The following is a 16,106-nucleotide window of genomic DNA, read 5'->3' as shown; positions in this document are numbered from 1 at the left end:
ATCGACTTAGGGCGGCCAAGCAACCAGTAAGCTTCTGGACATCATGCACACGCACAGGGCGTTTCATTCGGAGTATAGCACCTACTTTCTCTGGGTTACCATCGATTCCTCGTTCGGAAACAAGGAAACCGAGTAACTTTCTGCCTGTAACTCCAAACGTGCACTTTGATGGATTGAGCTTGATATCATACCTTCTGAGGTTGGCAAAGGTTTCAGCAAGGTCAGTCAATAGGTCGGAACCTTTATGTGACTTGACCACAATGTCATCCATGTATGCTTCCACATTCCGACTGATCTGAGTGAGCAGGCACTTCTAAATCATCTTCATGAATGTGGCTCCGGCATTCTTCAAACCGAATGGCATTGTGACATAACAGAAGCACCCAAACGGGGTGATAAAAGCTGTCTTTATTTCGTTGGGTCTGTACAGACGGATCTGGTGGTACCCAGAGTAGGCATCCAAAAAGGACAAACGCTCGCACCCTGCAGTCGAGTTGACTATCCGATCGATGCGAGGGAGAGGGAAATGATCTTTCGAGCAGGCCCGATTGATATGCTTGAAATCAATGCACTTGCGAAGTGAGTCGTCTTTCTTTGGGACCATGACAACATTGGCTAACCACTCGGAGTGATAAATCTCTCGGATAAACTCAGCTGCCAAAAGCCGAGCCACCTCTTCACCGATTGCCTTTCTTTTTTGGATGGCGGACCGTCGAAGATGTTCTTTGGCTGGTTTCACCTTCGGGTCGACTCGCAAACGATGCCCAGCCAGTCCCCTGGGAACACCCGGCATGTCAGAAGGCTTCCATGCAAAGATGTCCTAGTTCTCACGGAGGAACTGGGTGAGCGCTTCTTCCTATTTGGAGTCGAGTGTAGTTGAAATGTGAGTCGGAGCTGCATTGGGATCTGTCGGGTGAATGTGAATCGACTTCGTTTCACCAGACGACTGGAATGCTGAATCTGTGGCTGGCTTCTTAGCTCGCAGAAAGTCACTCGGATCTGCATTTTTCTGGTATTCTTGCAATTCTACCACGACCATCTGGGCATCGGCGATCTTTGAGCCCTTCTGGAAGCACTCTTCTGCCTTCTTCCGATTACCTGAGATAGTGATCACTCCTCTGGGACCAGGCATCTTCAGTTTGAGGTACATGTAACATGGTCGAGCCATAAATCATGCATAAGCTGGACTGCCCAGAATTGCATGATAAGCACTCTGGAAATCCACAACTTCAAACGTCAACTTTTCTTTGCGGTAATTTTTGGAATCACCGAAAACCACGTCGAGCGCAATCTGACCGAGGGATGCAGCCTTCTTGCCTAGAATGACCCCATGGAAACTCATATGGCTTTCATTGAGTCTGGACATCGGAATGCCCATTCCCTTCAACATTTCTACATACAGTATGTTCAGGCCACTGCCACCGTCCATCATGACCTTTGTCAGTCGAGTGCCTTCGACCACCGGGTCGACCACCAGTGCTTGCCTCCCAAGGGTGGCGATGTGCGCTGGATGATTAGACTGGTCGAATGTAATGGCAGTCTGCGACCACTTCAAGTAACTGGGTGTCACTGGAGCAACCATGTTCACTTCCCTGTTGATGACTTTCAATCGACTTTTGCTCTCAACGTCAGCGAAAATCATCAGAGTGGAATTCACGTGGGGATAACCATCATCATCCTCTCCCTCATCCTCAGCCTTGTCTGCCTCCTTCTCCTTTTCTTTGGGTTGTTTCTCTCGGAACTGCTGGATTAGGAGCCGACACTGCCGAGTGGTGTGCTTCGGGTAAATGAAATTACCTTCTTCATCTTTTTTGGTGTGGATATGGCACGGCAGATCCAACACGTCATTTCCATCTTGATCTTTTACTTTCTTGGGGTTCCATGGCCCTTTGGGCTTCCCCTTGAACTTTCCTTGAACCATAGCCAAGGCTTCACCCGGAGCAGCTGGCTCGGCCTTGCGCTTCTGTTTCCGGCCGGGGTTTCCTCCTTCGGCTTCGTGGGTGACTGCTTTGTGCTTGCCACTCTGGAGTCGCTCTTCTTCTTCACCATTGGCATACTTGGTGGCAATTTCCATCATCCGAGCCAGAGTCATATTTCCTGTCCGGCCGAACTTCATATTCAACTCCCGATACCTGACGCCTTCCTTAAAGGCACAAATTGCCTGATGATCCGGCACATCCTCTACCGTGTGGTGTAGGGTGATCCAGCTCTGGATATAATCCCTCAAAGTTTCATTCGGCTTCTGAACACAACATTGTAATTCTGTCAAACCTACCGGCCGTTTGCAAGTACCATCGAATGTTCTGACAAACTCTCGGGCGAGATCTTCCCAAGTATAGATGCTGTCAGGCGCTAACTGATTCAGCCATGCTCTAGCCGAACCCTCCAACATCAAAGGAAGGTGTTTCATGGCCACTTCATCATTGCCGCCACCAATATGGACAACCACTCAGTAGTCTTCAAGCCAAGTGTCAGGCTTGGACTCTCCGGTGAACTTACTGACTCCAGACGCCAACCTGAAGTTGGGGGGAATCACCGCAGCCCTGATAGCTCTGCTGAAGCACTCTGGACCAGAGACATGCACCCTGTTGCTGGTTTGCGGATCTCTGTCATGGCCCTCTCATTGAGCTCTATTTTTGTTGACCAAGCCCTGCACGAGAATAGATCTCGCATCAAAGCCTGGCTCCATGGGGTCAACTGGAATACCTCGTCCGACACTGTGAGGGCGTCTGTCTTCATGTGGCCGAGGCACGTATGACCCACTCCTTGGAGGAGGCGTGGGCACTCGACGGCGATCATCGCGATCGGCACGGCGATCATACTGCTCTCGGTTTCTGTACTGATCACGCCAATATCCACGTCCCTCACGCCTCAGAGGCGATCTTGGGCTATGGGCCGACTGAACTGTGTCTGCGACCATGGGTCTACTATGGATCCCATTCCGCGAATGAGACACGACCGTATTCTGCTCTCCCGCTGCTCGGAGCAAGGCTCGGATCGGCACCAGACCTCGACCAGCTTCTGACTGGGAGGGTTGGATCGACTCCGCTATCCGGGCAGCAGCTGCCAGATTCTGGATCGGGGTTCGGTATACCTGAGTCGGAGGAGGAAAAAGTTGGCGTCGACTGGATTCGGGAGCGCGCTGCTGAGCGCGATCGTCGAGTGCGTGCTGGAGGTTCTCCAGTCGAGTGCGCTCAGCCAAGTTGGCCAAGCACGCCTGCTCCAAGGCCTGGGCCTCAGGGGTTTCTCCAACTATAGGAGTATGCAGTGCATCCATGTTCCGGCGGCGAAGTTCCTCCCTCTGCTGCGAAGAGAGGGGTTCGGGGCGGTATTCCTCGTGAACGCGCGACGGATCTCCGTTCCCGTCGCCTCCGTCTTCACGGTTGAAGCCAGGAGGGCTGCATGGTCCGTTGACCATCAAAACTTCCGCCGCCGGGTCGCTGCTGTCGCACTCGGATGCGATCTCTTCGGAGCCAGTTGACAGATCGAACAGGCCGTAGAGAGTTTCGTCGAGCTCGATCACCGCGACTTGAGGGGTGGCCGAGTGGTGAGCCACCGCATGCTTCACCCACCGCTGAAGCCTCGACCGACCGGAGCGTTTGCTCTGGCGGGTTGCAGGGAGGGGGAAAGCTGCTGGAGTCGACTGGTACTGGGTCGACGGTTGCCGCAGGAGGACGCCACGGACGCACGCGCGTAAGTGCGTCGCCCCGCGGGCGGGGAGCGCGTCGGCGTCGAGTGGTGCCTCCTGAAGCCAAGTGGAGTTGTCGACGACAAACACGAGCGCGCTGAGACGGATCTCGCGGCCCTCAGCCAAACCTCCGCCTGGAACCATGATGAAGGGGATCGGAAAAAGTGCAACTTCTCCAACAAGTCGCTAAGACACCGGCCCCACGGTGGGCGCCAACTATCGTGGTTCTAAGGCTGACAGTAGAATAAGGGGGTAGGAATGTAGAGGCAAGATCCTAGCTATGGAGGAGTTGTGCACACAAGTTTTATGAGTTCAGGCCCTTCTCAAAGGAAGTAACAGCCCTATGTCTCGGAGCCCGGAGGCGGTCGACTGAATATATGCGTGTGAATTACAGAAAGTGTGAACCCTTGTCCCAGAGGAGGGGGTGGTTTATATATAGTACGCCAGGACCCCAGCTCCCCTCTGTTACACAAGGTTCAATGCTCATAAAGGAGGGGCGTTACTGGTAACGTCTGTAGTAAAGTTCTGTAAATGCCCATAAAGCTATGGTTTAAGTCTTGACCGTTGCAGAGTGGAGGGTTTCTCATCTTCTGGTGGTCGAGTGTCTTCAAGATGGTCGAGTGAGCACGTCTTCATGGTTGAGTGGATGATGGTTTCTCTTCGACTGCTTCTGATTCTTTGTAGAGATGTCCTTGGGGAGGGTATGTTAGACAGATCCATGACACTACCCTATGTACATAGCTTCATCACCCCGACCCGCAAAATAACCGCCAAAATGTGGGTACGGGCCGGAAAGCCTACCCGACCAGACCCCGCATCCCGCCCCGTCCCACAAAAAAATTTGGGGGCGCGGAAAATTCCCGACCCCAACCCGGGAAAACGCGGGTTTCCCCCTCGTGGCTGCGGTGCCCTGCATCACAAAAAAGCAGTTGGCGGAAGGGACATTTCAGCCCCGCACTCTTTTCCCCCTCCTTCCGCCGCCGCCCACCGTCGGCGATTCCGGCCATATCTGCGGGCAGAATCGCTCCACGGGGCCGCCCCACACCCTCCCGCGCCGAGCCGCTGCACCGCCCCTCCGGATCCGGCGAGAAGAGCCGCCCCCCGTCGCCGCCGCCGCCGCTGGGGATTGACCACCTGTAACGCCCTCGATGCGGCTATATCTCCCACGTGTCGAAGCACGACTTAGAGGCATAACCGCATTGAAAGCAATGTCGCAAGTGAGGTAATCTTCACACAACCCATGTAATACATAAGGGACAGAGACACATAGTTGGCTTATAATCACCACTTCACACAATTACATGAATAAAGCATTACAACAACCAAATACAATCAAGGTCCGACTACGGAACCCAAAGTAAAAGAAGAACCCCAAAATGCGACAAGGTCCCCGATCGACCCCAACTGGGCTCCACTACTGATCAACTAGAACGAAACGACACAAAGGAGAAGATCTTCATCGAGCTCCTCCTTGAGCTTGGTTGCGTCACCTGCTCGGCAACATCGGCACCTGCAAACTGGTTTTGGAAGTATCTGTGAGTCACGGGGACTCAGCAATCTCACACCCTCGCGATCAAGACTATTTAAGCTTATGGGTAAGGTAAAGGTATGAGGTGGAGCTGCAGCAAGCGACTAGCATATATGGGGGCTAACATATGCAAATGAGAGCGAGAAGAGAAGGCAAAGCACGGTCGATAAAAGTATGATCAAGAAGTGATCCTAGAACAACCTACGTCAAGCATAACTCCAAAACCGTGTTCACTTCCCGGACTCCGCCGGAAAGAGACCATCACGGTTACACACGCGATTGATGTATTTTAATTAAGGTCAACTTCAGGTTTTCTACAACCGGACGTTAACAAATTCCCGTCTGCCCATAACCGCGGGCACGGCTTTCGAAAGTTCAAGTCCCTGCAGGGTTGTCCCAACTTAGCCCATCACAAGCTCTCACGGCCAACGAAGGATATTCCTTCTAGCGGGAAGACCCGATCAGGCTCGGAATCCCGGTTACAAGACATTTCGACAATGGTAAAACAAGACCAGCAAAGCCACCCAGATGTGCCGACAAATCCCGATAGGAGCTGCACATATCTCATTCTCAGGGCACACCGGATGAGCACGACGTCGGGTAAGCCAGCCCAGAGTTGCCCCTGGTAGCCTCAGACATCGCTCAGTTGGACCAACACTCAGAGGAGCACTGGACCGGGGGGGGGGGGTTAAAATAAAGATGACCCTTGAGTCTACAGAACCCAAGGGAAAGAAAAGGCTAGGTGGCGAATGGTAAAACCAATGTTGGGCCTTGCTGGAGGAGTTTTATTCAAGGCGAACTGTCAAGGGGTTCCCATTATAACCCAACTGCGTAAGGAACGCAAAATTCGGGAACATAACACTGATATGACAGAAACTAGGGCGGCAAGAGTGGAACAAAACACTAGGCATAAGGCCGAGCCTTCCACCCTTTACCAAGTATATAGATGCATTAATTAAATAAGAGATATTGTGTTATCCCAACAAGTAAACATGTTCCAACAAGGAACAACATCTCCATGTTCCAACAAGGAACAACATCTCCATGTTCCAACAAGGAACAAACTTCAATCTTCACCTGCAACTAGCAACGCTATAAGAGGGGCTGAGCAACGCGGTAACATAGCCAAACAACGGTTTGCTAGGACAAGGTGGGTTAGAGGCTTGGTTCAACAATATGGGAGGCATGATAAGCAAGTGGTAGGTATCGCAGCATAGGCATAGCAAAAGAGCGAGCATCTAGCAAGCAAAGATAGAAGTGATTTCGAGGCTATGGTCATCTTGCCTGAAATCCCGCAAGGAAGAAGAACGAGACCATGAAGAAGAAAAACGAACGTAGTAGAACGGGTCCTCACAAACGCGATGTTACCGGAACCGACCCGAAGAAGCAAACACCGGAAAGAAGCACACAACATACTAAACAACCAACACATGAACACGATATGATATGCGGGATGCGGTATGCGATGCATATGCATGATTTGCAAAGGAATGATTGAACCTGGCCTCAACATGGAAATCCAAGAGTGCCACTGGAAAGGGGATATAATTTCGGTTGAAATCGATATAAAGATCACCGGAATCGGATGCACGGTTTGGAAATGGCAAGCAAAACAAATATGGCAACGGTCTGCGATAAACAGCAAGTAGCCATCTAAATGCAACAAATTAATCATGCTACAACACCCAAACATGGCAACAAAATACATGGCAGGGATCCACTCATGATGCTTGACAAAAGATGTACACTGAGCTACGGCCAATTCATCCATTAACAGGTTCAAACAAGCATGGCAAAAGTGCAATTGGTAAACAGGTTTCAGACTTGGTGAAATTAACACAAGCCTGGAATTTCAGATCAGGTAGCACACTTTGGTGCAAGAAAACTATATGCTGCAGGAACTTAACATGGCAAAGCAAGGCATGGCATGGAGCTACTCAAAGAGCTTAACAAAAGTCCCTTAGTGACCTTGAGACAAAAGGGATCAGAAAATACAATTGCAAGCATGTGAACATGTCAAAAACATAATCAGATCTCAGACTTAGTGAAAAACTGGAGCATGCAAATATGATAGCAAGTAGGCATGTTTACGAGCTCGATGCACTCACTACATAGCAAGGCATGACAATCTAATCATACACCCGTCAAGAACTCATGTTATATAAGCTAGACATGGCAAGAACAACAACATAGCATGCACGGATCAACAACAACATCCTCGGCAAAATCGCTAACAAGTAGACAATCTGCCAGGATTCACGAAATAGCAAAAGTAGAGCTCGCTTGACTCAAGCTTGGGTGCTCCATAATTGCAAACAAAGAAATTGATGGATAGAGCACTACAAGATTAACAAATCATCCTTACTGATCATCCTCAAAAGAGGCACGGATCACTAGGAAACAACATGAACATATGGCATATTGATAAAAACAGATCAAGGACTTAGTGGAATTGCTAAGTCCCTGAAATCAGCATTAACGAATGCACCACTTTGCAAGCTTGTGCTAGCCACCACACACATCAAAAAAATACATGGACGGCACCTCTGTAAAGATGGCAAAGCATATAACAAAACACATGTAGAGCTCAGGGGCATATCATGCACACAATAATCATGGCAAAAATGACAAATAGCTATTTGGTGCAGCAGATCTGACAACTAACTCAAATAGCACTCTTCCAACAGCATTTCGGGCATCAAGATGAGCTCAAATGAAAATGATGCAATGAGATGAAATGATGTACTCTCTGAGACAAACATTTTTCTATGTTACACGCGCAAAACGGAGTTACGGATGCATAGATACGATGCGATGAAGATGGGCATATGAATCTGGAAATTTCGGGGACTTAGAGAAATTATACCTCCGGAAAAGTCAACGGGCGGACAAGGTGGTGCGGGATGGCGAGATCCGGGACGCGTGGAGGTGTTTGGATGGCGGGGTTGGTGGATCTGGTCCACCCCGGTCCAGATCTGGCCAGATCGAACTCCGGCGATGGCGGCGGTGGCCGGCGACCGGAGCGGCGCGGCGCGGGCGGCGTTGGGTGGCGGGGACGGCGCCCGGCGGCGGAGCACGCGGCGGCGCAGGCGACGGAGATCCCAGGCGGGGCCGGGCGAAGGCGGCGGCGCACGCGGCTCGGCGGCGGGGCCGGCGACGCGTGGCGGCGGCGCATGGCGAGACGGGCGGCGGGAGGCGGCGGAGATGGTGGCCGGCAGGAGGACCCGCGGGCTCGGGCGGCGCTGGCGAGACGGGCCCCGCGGGCCCAATTCGGGCCGCGCGGATCGGCGGCGAGGCTGAGGAGAGAGAGGGCGGCGGAGGTGAGGTGTCGCGCTGTGATTCGCCAGGGAGGGCGGCGCGGACATGTCCGGCGGTGGAGGAGTTTTGTCCGGGCGCGAGGAGGAAGATGGCTAGGGTTTCATCCGCGAAAATTTCGGAGGGGATCACATATATATAGGTAGAGGGAGCTAGAAGAGTCCAAATGAGGTGCGGTTTTCGGCCACGCGATCATGATCGAACGCTCTAGATGATGGGGGAGGTTTAAGTGGGTTTTGGGCCACTTTGGAAGGGTGTTGGGCTGCAACACACACGAGGCCTTTTCGGTCCCTCGATTAACCGTTGGAGTATCAAACGAAGTCCAAATGGTGCGAAACTTGACAGGCGGTCTACCGGTAGTAAACCAAGGCCGCTTGACAAGTCTCGGTCCAATCCGGAAATGTTTAACACCCGCACATGAAAAGAAGGTAGAAATGACCACCGGAGGAGAACGGAGCGCCGGAATGCAAAACGGACAACGGGGAAAATGCTCGGATGCATGAGACGAACACGTATGCAAATGAAATGCACATGATGACATGATATGCAATGCATGACACACAAGCAATGACAACGCAACAACAGCGAATAACTGGAGGACACCTGGCACATCGGTCTCGGGGCGTTACAATACTCCACCACTACGAGAGGATCTCGTCCCGAGATCTAGAATGGCACCGGAGGGAAAAATGGAAGAGAAAGAGAAGAGGTAAAGCTAAGTTGCTCCTTTGACAAATGAGTGAAACCAAAGAACCTTGAAAAGGTTGAGCAAAATGAAAGAAAGAAAGCAACAGAGTAGAACAAAGTTGAAAGCACTCCGTTAGGAAAAAGGAACAAGGAAGAACAAATTCAGACAGCACTCCGATTGAAAATAACAGGAATTGAATAAGAACTTGATAAGATGAAAAGAACTCGAGCAGAGGGCACCACTCTCCGGTTAAATGTATAAGCAAGAAAAGAACAAGGTCCTGACAAGAACAAGAAGAAATGTTGAAGATAGCACCATCACAATGCCTCCGGAACAAAAGCAAGAGTGGAATGGAATGAACGAAGTGAAACAAGATCTCAAGGGAGCACGCTTACAACGACAGCTAGAACGGAGTTGTTGGAAAACCAACAACGAAAAGAATAAGCTTGATATGGTCTTATGGAATACATCTCAAATTATGAGGTGACAACCTGCCACTCATGGGAAAAGAATTGGATTGGTATGACCAAGGAGGCGAGAAAATTATTTCACCGGGAGGATAGATGAAGAACTTGGATCATTTATAAGCACCATAATAGCAACCATCCTTAGGGAAGGCTTAAGGTGAAATATAACCTAAGATAATTCCAACGAAGGGATTGATGGATTTAAAATACCTCATTCTTAACAACATGTGGAACATGAAACATGAACTCAAATTATCAAGAATGACATAATACCACCTCTATTGATACGGAAGGAAGAATTGCACTCCGGATTACAATATGAAGAAAGCTTGAGCTCATCTGAAAAGAATCTTGATGAACACTTCGAGAAGGAATTAAATCCTTTATGAACCATCATGTAGAACCTTGATGAAGAACTCCGGTAACAAAAGGATGATCAAACGGACGGAAAGAGAAGTTGAAAACACAAGGTGAAACCTTGTAATGATTTAGATGAATCTCTGTGGTGATATAATTGCGAGAGCTTGGGACTCCGGGAAAAGAAAAGATAAAGCATCTCGAACCCAGAATGTGATATGATGCACCTCCGGAATAAGGAATTAATCACTTGGATGAACAAGAATAAGGATTACGTTATGCGTATCCTTCACCAATTTACATTGATGACAAACAACGGATTTGGCATACTACTTATTCTCGAAGAAAGGATTAAGATAGATATCGCGCCAACTTGAGAAGGTCTTCAATGAAACACCGGTGGAATCGAAACAACGAATGAATTGATATGATAACGAAAGAAGAGGAATCTTGCACGAACCACCGTAAGAATTAAAATGACAGAAGGAAAGATAAAGGAACACCGGGAAAAATTAGCAAATGAACGAAGGTACTTGAGAGAATTTAGATACAAGAGGACGAATAGTTCACGAACTGATTAGAGAATACTTGACTGATGCATCGGTAAGATTTGGAGAACAATAGCTGAAAGCTGAGAATGAATAAGTCTTCTGAAATGATGGGCTCCGGAGGAAGGAAAAGAATTTTCACGATCAAAACAATTATGAGAGGATGGCCTTGAACTAGAACCACGAATCTCTGAGAGAAAGGTTCAGATATGGAGGTAAAGCTCTTCTTTGGTCTTCCAAATCTGAGAATGACGATGAGAAACACCACCAAATTGTTGAGATACTTCGGAATAAAGTAGAATGGAAAAGTTGAACCAACGATGAAAATAGTGTGAAAGATCTTGGAGAAGGCATTTGACTGATGAAGAATCATTCTTACGTCAAACTTTGAAAGAATTTGAGAATAACTCCGAGAGAATAAGAAGAGTCAGGTAAGATCCTGGAAAAAGACCTGTGGGTTAGGGCCCACTCAAAAGAAACACCGTAGAACGATTGCTTGGAAGAGAGATTTGCACCGGTTAAATGAAATGACTTGAATGAGATAACAACCTCGAAATAACTTGAATGGATCGAGAATGTAACTGTGAGTCTTCTAAGATATCTTCAGCACTCTGGAGCAATTGAATAATGAGAAGTGAATGATAAAGAGGTGCACCGGCATGAGAAGGTATTGAAATGAGGAAGGGTATGATCAACAAAGCTTGACTTGAAACCACCGGAGATGAAAAGAATGAAGAATGACGAACTTGAAGCTCCATTAGAATCTTCCTGAGAATCACCGGATAAGAACATTGACGGAAAAGGAATGGAGAGACTTCACGAGAATATAAAGGATACTTGATTAAAACATCGGATTCCTTGAAAAAAAAGGGGGGGGGGGGGGGGAAAAAACAAAGGCAACTTGGAGACGGATGAAACAAACACCGTTGAGAAGAACTGATACTTGATCTAGCGGATGTTGAAATGATCGGATCCACTTGAAGAGAAAACACGCCAGTTGAAAAGGATTGGAAAGACAATCTCGATGATCAAGAAGGATTAGTATTCACATAGGAATATGAGAACACCACTTAGACAAGGGATGGAATCAACATTCGACTTCGAAGCAACTCGAATACCACAACTAAAAACAAAACAAAGGATTGGCTTGCAGAATAAGCCGGAACAAACATATGATAGAGATTTTGTCTGAAGTTTTCGTGGTGGGGCCTACACGGGCTCGATCGTACAGCACCATCATGTACAAGGCAGTGCACATGACATACGAAGCGTCCCCGAGTCGGCATAGCCAAGGACTCTTCAAGACACAACGAGACCACTGTAAAACCAACCGTGAATAGGCGGACCACTAGACGTCGAACCCCAATTTCATATCATACATCTGTCGGAAAGATATCCTAAGAGCTACTTGAATTCCCACTTAAAAACTCCCGAAATTTTCCGGTTATGCAATCAGGTGTTGGGGATACAGGGGAAGCATAATATCTCACCCAAAACTAGCAAATCCTACATCCAGCTATATCCATCCTTCAACACATAACCAAGAAACCTTCGGAAATCGTCTACCTCAACCTTCTAAAAGCATCTGTTATACGAGTTATGGCGATACTCCCGAACTCCCGCCCCAGTACTGGGTGGCGTCGAGGTTATCTCACCAACAACTGCATAAAAGAGATTTTCGATGTCGGCGAAACGAAACTCAGGTATTCCAGAACTGCAACAATAAAATTGTGACGACAACACCTCGGAGCTCAACTCCCCGGGACACTGCCACAACCCCTAAATGACAGGAGGCACCAAGAACAATGTTCTCGTCACAAATCGAACGGAACGATTCCAAGATACCCGCGTGATCCTAAATTTTTTTTTGTGAAATTTGAGAAGAGAAGAGTCAAAACTCTACGTCAGGATGCCTTACCAGAGCGATGAAGGGACTGGGGAGTAAAAAGAATTCCTAAACTCTCTGATATATAATTCCTAAATGACTCAAAACATTTTTCTAGACTCAACTCGTCCACTAATTCGATCAAGCAGCGGGGGCTCCTAAGGTCGGGAAGGCTCTGATTACCAACTTGTAACGCCCTCGATGCGGCTATATCTCCCACGTGTCGAAGCACGACTTAGAGGCATAACCGCATTGAAAGCAATGTCACAAGTGAGGTAATCTTCACACAACCCACGTAATACATAAGGGACAGAGACGCATAGTTGGCTTACAATCGCCACTTCACACAATTACATGAATAAAGCATTACAACAACCAAATACAATCAAGGTCCGACTACGGAACCCAAAGTAAAAGAAGAACCCCAAAATGCGACAAGGTCCCCGATCGACCCCAACTGGGCTCCACTACTGATCAACTAGAACGAAACGACACAAAGGAGAAGATCTTCATCGAGCTCCTCCTTGAGCTTGCTTGCGTCACCTGCTCGGCAACATCGACACCTGCAAACTGGTTTTGGAAGTATCTGTGAGTCACGGGGACTCAACAATCTCACACCCTCGCGATCAAGACTATTTAAGCTTATGGGTAAGGTAAAGGTATGAGGTGGAGCTGCAGCAAGCGACTAGCATATATGGGGGCTAACATACGCAAATGAGAGCGAGAAGAGAAGGCAAAGCACAGTCGATAAAAGTATGATCAAGAAGTGATCCTAGAACAACCTACGTCAAGCATAACTCCAACACCGTATTCACTTCCCGGACTCCGCCGAAAAGAGACCATCATGGTTACACACGCGGTTGATGTATTTTAATTAAGGTCAACTTCAGGTTTTCTACAACCGGACGTTAACAAATTCCCATCTACCCATAACCGCGGGCACGGCTTTCGAAAGTTCAAATCCCTGCAGCGGTGTCCCAACTTAGCCCATCACAAGCTCTCACGGTCAACGAAGGATATTCCTTCTAGCGGGAAGACCCGATCAGGCTCGGAATCCCGGTTACAAGACATTTCGACAATGGTAAAACAAGACCAGCAAAGCCACCCAGATGTGCAGACAAATCCCGATAGGAGCTGCATATATCTTGTTCTGAGGGCACACCGGATGAGCAAGACGTCGGGTAAGCCAGCCCAGAGTTGCCCCTGGTAGCCTCGGACATCGCTCAGTTGGACCAACACTCAGAGGAGCACTGGCCCGGGGGGGTTAAAATAAAGATGACCCTTGAGTCTGCAGAAACCAAGGGAAAGAAAAGGCTAGGTGGCGAATGGTAAAACCAATGTTGGGCCTTGCTGGAGGAGTTTTATTCAAGGCGAACTGTCAAGGGGTTCCCATTATAACCCAACCGCGTAAGGAACGCAAAATCCGGGAACATAACACCGATATGACGGAAACTAGGGCGGCAAGAGTGGAACAAAACACTAGGCATAAGGCCGAGCCTTCCACCCTTTACCAAGTATATAGATGCATTAATTAAATAAGAGATATTGTGATATCCCAACAAGTAAACATGTTCCAACAAGGAACAACATCTCCATGTTCCAACAAGGAACAAACTTCAATCTTCACCTTAGCAACGCTATAAGAGGGGCTGAGCAACGCGGTAACATAGCCAAACAACGGTTTGCTAGGACAAGGTGGGTTAGAGGCTTGGTTCAACAATATGGGAGGCATGATAAGCAAGTGGTAGGTATCGCAGCATAGGCATAGCAAAAGAGCGAGCATCTAGCAAGCAAAGATAGAAGTGATTTCGAGGGTATGGTCATCTTGCCTGAAATCCCGCAAGGAAGAAGAACGAGTCCATGAAGAAGACAAACGAACATAGTCGAACGGGTCCTCACAAACGCGACGTTACCGGAACCAACCCGAAGAAGCAAACACCGGAAAGAAGCACACAACATAGTAAACAACCAACACATGAACACGATATGATATGCGGGATGCGGTATGCGATGCATATGCATGATTTGCAAAGGAATGATTGAACCTGGCCTCAACATGGAAATCCAAGAGTGCCACTAGAAAGGGGAGATAATTTCGGTTGAAATCGAAATAAAGATCACCGGAATCGGATGCACGGTTTGGAAATGACAAGCAAAACAAATATGGCAACGGTCTGCGATAAACAGCAAGTAGCCATCTAAATGCAACAAATTAAATATGATGAAGCACCCAAAAATGGCAACAAAATACATGGCAGGATCCACTCATGATGCTTGACAAAAGATGAACACTGAGGTACGGCCAATTTATCCATTAACAGGTTCAAACAAGCATGGCAAAAGTGCAATTGGTAAACAGGTTTCAGACTTAGTGAAATTAACACAAGCCTGGAATTTCAGATCAGGTAGCACACTTTGGAGCAATAAAACTATATGCTATAGGAACTTAACATGGCAAAGCAAGGCATGGAATGGAGCTACTCAAAGAGCTTAACAAAAGTCCCTTAGTGACCTTGAGCCAAAAGGGATCAGAAAATACAATTGCAAGCATGTGAACATGGCAAAAACATAATCAGATCTCAGACTTAGTGAAAAACTGGAGCATGCAAATATGATAGCAAGTAGGCATGTTTACGAGCTCGATGCACTCACTACAGAGCAAGGCATGACAATCTAATCATACACCCATCAAGAACTCATGTTATATAAGCTAGACATGGCAAGAACAACAACATAGCATGCACGGATCAACAACAACATCCTCGGCAAAATCGCTAACAAGTAGATAATCTGTCAGGATTCACGAAATAGCAAAAGTAGAGCTCGATTGACTCAAGCTAGGGTGCTCCATAATTGCAAACAAAGAAATTGATGGATACAGCACTACAAGATTAACAAATCATCCTTACTGATCATCCTTAAAAGAGGCACGGATCACTAGGAAACAACATGAACATATGGCATATTGATAAAAACAGATCAAAGACAGTGGAATTGCTAAGTCCCTGAAATCAGCATTAACGAATGCACCACTTTGCAAGCTTGTGCTAGCCACCACACACATCAAAAAAATACATGGATGGCACCTCTGTAAAGATGGCAAAGCATATAACAAAACACATGTAGAGCTCAGGGGCATATCATGCACACAATAATCATGGCAAAAATGACAAATAGCTATTTGGTGCAGCAGATCTGACAACTAACTCAAATAGCACTCTTCCAACAGCATTTCGGGCATCAAGATGAGCTCAAACGAAAATGATGCAATGAGATGAAATGATGTACTCTTTGAGGCGAACATTTTGCTATGCTACACGCGCAAAACAGAGTTACGGATGCATAGATACGATGCGATGAAGATGGGCATATGAATCTAGAAATTTCGGGGACTTAGCGAAATTATACCTCCGGAAAAGTCAACGGGCGGACGAGGTAGTGCGGGATGGCGAGATTCGGGACACGGGGAGGCGTTTGGATGGCGGGGTTGGTGGATCTGGTCCACCCCGGTACAGATCTGGCCGGATCGAACTCCGGCGATGGCGGCGGTGGCTGGCGACCGGAGCGGCGCGGCGCGGGCGGCGTTGGGTGGCGGGGACGGCGCCCGGCGGCGGAGCACGCGACGGAGAT

Source organism: Triticum urartu, chromosome 1 (assembly GCF_003073215.2).
Source record: "Triticum urartu cultivar G1812 chromosome 1, Tu2.1, whole genome shotgun sequence".
Taxonomy (NCBI): domain Eukaryota; kingdom Viridiplantae; phylum Streptophyta; class Magnoliopsida; order Poales; family Poaceae; genus Triticum; species Triticum urartu.
The sequence above is the reverse complement of the archived record's forward strand: the minus strand, read 5'-3'. Positions refer to the sequence as shown.